Source organism: Microtus pennsylvanicus, chromosome 5 (assembly GCF_037038515.1).
Source record: "Microtus pennsylvanicus isolate mMicPen1 chromosome 5, mMicPen1.hap1, whole genome shotgun sequence".
Lineage (NCBI taxonomy): Eukaryota > Metazoa > Chordata > Mammalia > Rodentia > Cricetidae > Microtus > Microtus pennsylvanicus.
In genome coordinates this window covers 109,817,276-109,820,252 of record NC_134583.1, presented here as the reverse complement: position 1 = coordinate 109,820,252, position 2,977 = coordinate 109,817,276, and the positions used below count along the sequence as shown (strand labels likewise).

Genomic DNA, 2,977 nt, shown 5'->3' with positions numbered 1-2,977 from the left:
GAATTTCTATCTTCAGAGCATGGCAGCCATTACACACTTTGACCTCACAGCAGGTGTGGACTTATACAAGACTGGGCCTGTCAGCATCCAAACACGGATCAAGGAGGAGCTCCAGGTTTCTGGTGGGGGCACAATCATTGCCTGCAGTTGTATATTAAATGGTGATTCCAGCAGGCTCCAACGGATAGTTTTAAACTTGTGGCCACACAGACAGATCTAGTTAAAACTGAAGGGTCACAAAACCAAAACAAATATGGGAAAGGGACTTGGGTGGGAGATGAAAAAATTGGGAGGGAGATAAAAGAGCATGAGAATAAAAATATAAAATTGTTGAAGGACAAAATTTTTTTTGAGGGGTGCAATGAACTTTATTGATGGTATTCAAGAGAGTAGGGCTCCCTAAGCACCCTCCTGCTATTCTGGGGGTCTGGGATGGAACCTGTGAGGGAGATGCTCAGTGTCAAGGGTTAGTTAGGACAGGGACTGCTCAGCAGCCGAGGACCTCTCTCTTGCTGTGTCCTTGCTGGGATGGGTGGTCCAGGGTGGGCTTCTTACTCCTTGAAGGCCATGTAGGCCATGAGGTCCACCACTCTGTTGCTGTAGCTGAATTCATTGTCGTACCAGGAAATGAGCTTTACAAAGTTGTCATTGAGAGCAATGCCAGCCCCAGCATCGAAGGTGGAAGAGTGGGAGTCACTGTTAAAGTCACAGGAGATGACCTGGTCCTCAGTGTAGCCCAGGATGCCCTTTAGTGTGCCCTCAGATGCCTGCTTCACCACCTTCTTGATGTCGTCATACTTGGCAGCTTTCTCCAGGCGGCATGTCAGATCCACGACGGACACATTGGGGGTAGGAACGCGGAAGGCCATGCCCGTGAGCTTCCCGTTCAGCTCTGGGATGACTTTGCCCACAGCCTTGGCAGCACCAGTGGACGCAGGGATGATGTTCTGGGCAGCGCCATGGCCGTCTCGCCACAGCTTCCCAGAGGGGCCATCCACAGTCTTCTGGGTGGCCGTGATGGCATGGACTGTGGTCATGAGTCCTTCCACAATGCCAAAGTTGTCATGGATGACCTTGGCCAAGGGGGCTAAGCAGTTGGTGGTGCAGGAAGCGTTGCTGACAATCTTGAGGGAATTGTCATACTTGTCATGGTTCACACCCATCACAAACATGGGGGCATCGGCAGAAGGGGCAGAGATGATGACTCTCTTGGCCCCACCCTTCAAGTGGGCCCCAGCCTTCTCCATGGTGGTGAAGACACCGGTAGACTCCACAACATACTCGGCCCCGGCATCCCCCCATTTGGAAGATGGTGATGGCCTTCCCGTTGATGACAAGCTTCCCATTCTCAGCCTTAACTGTGCCTTTGAATTTGCCATGGGTGGAATCATACTGGAACATGTAGACCATGTAGTTGAGGTCAATGAAAGGGTCATTGATGGCAACAACGTCCACTTTGCCAGAAGTGAAGGCAGCCCTGGTAACCAGGCGTCCAATACGGCCAAATCCGTTCACTCCGACCTTCACCATCGTGTCTCTGGAACGAGGCTGGCACTGCACGAAAAGAAGCGGCTGTCTCCAGAACAGGGAGGAGCAGAGAGCCGAAGGACAAAATTTTTAAAGTAAAAAGATAAAAAGGGCTGAAGAGATGGCTCAGCAGTTAAGAGCACTCAATGCTCTTCCAAAGGACCTGAATTTGGATCCCAGCACCCACACTAAGCAGCTTACAGTCAACTATAACTTCAGTTCCAGGAGACCCAACATCCTCTTCTGGCCTTAGCAGGCTCTGCATACAGGTGTTGTGCATATACATATACATTTGGCACAAATACATACATAAATAAATCTTTTAAAAGAGAAACTTATAAATATTACATTAGCCAGAGTACCAATGTTCACATTAGCAGTGTGGGTGTGGCCCCAGGATGCACCTTGCTGCAATGTGGTGAGAATGAGTCTGTATCTATGTGATCTGCTCCAAAGAACCTGCAACCCTAATCTAACAATGGGGAGGAGGAAGAAAACCTCAAATGGGTGAATATTCTATAAATACTTGTCATTCGTTCTCTGTCAAGATAATCTAAAACCAAGAAAATATAAGAACGTGCCAAGCAAAGAAGAACCTAAGATTAAGGAATCTCTGAATGTTAATGTGGTGTCCTAGATGGAGTCATGAGATAGAAAATGTATATTGGATAAATTTAAGGCAATCTAAATAAAATATGAACTCAAACCAGTGTATCAATATTAATATTAAGTTCCATCATAGCGAAAATCCTATACTGGCATGAGATATTAACGATTGGGGAAACTGTGTGCAAGGTGAGTGAGAACTCCGCTCTTTTTGCAGCTTTTCTTTGACTATTATAAACTTTCCTAAAAGATTCATTTTTCTTAAATGAAGAAGAAAAATCACAGGACTTGGGAGAATGAGGCATAAAGATTGCTAGTTTAAGACAAACCTTAGAAACGCAGTGAGTTCAAGGCTACCCTGGAATATGTTATAGGTCCCTATCTACAAAACTGAAGAAGAAACTGAGAATATAGTATTAGTATAAAAGGTCCAGTATGCAACTAATGGGATTTCACAAACCCAGGGGGGAACACATATGAAAATTATTAAAGAGATGAGAGTGCTATAGAGATTTTCATTGATATGTATCTTGCTTTATTGATACAAGTTTAAGGTCAATTTTGTTGTATGTACATTTCTGCTCTTGATTAAGGTATTGTGTTTGTGCAGCTCCTTTAAAAATGTATTGTGTAATTTAAAAATACTAGCTAATAGATAATCATTTATAATAGTCAAGCTTATAGTCATGTTAGTTAGGTTTTCTTAATATATAGAGATATATTTCAGATAGGTATTCTTCAAATCTTTCAGAGACATTCAGAATATGGCACTTAAAATGTTTTAATAACTTAGGACTTTTCATGACAATGAGATACATATACTCCTGGCAGCACCAATCTACTT

At 44.0% G+C, this 2,977-nt stretch overlaps 1 pseudogene; it reads right to left on the bottom strand.

The window, feature by feature from the left end:
- Positions 1-458: 458 nt before the first annotated feature.
- On the bottom strand, positions 459-1,601 carry LOC142851168 (glyceraldehyde-3-phosphate dehydrogenase pseudogene; annotated as a pseudogene).
- Positions 1,602-2,977: the final 1,376 nt, after the last annotated feature.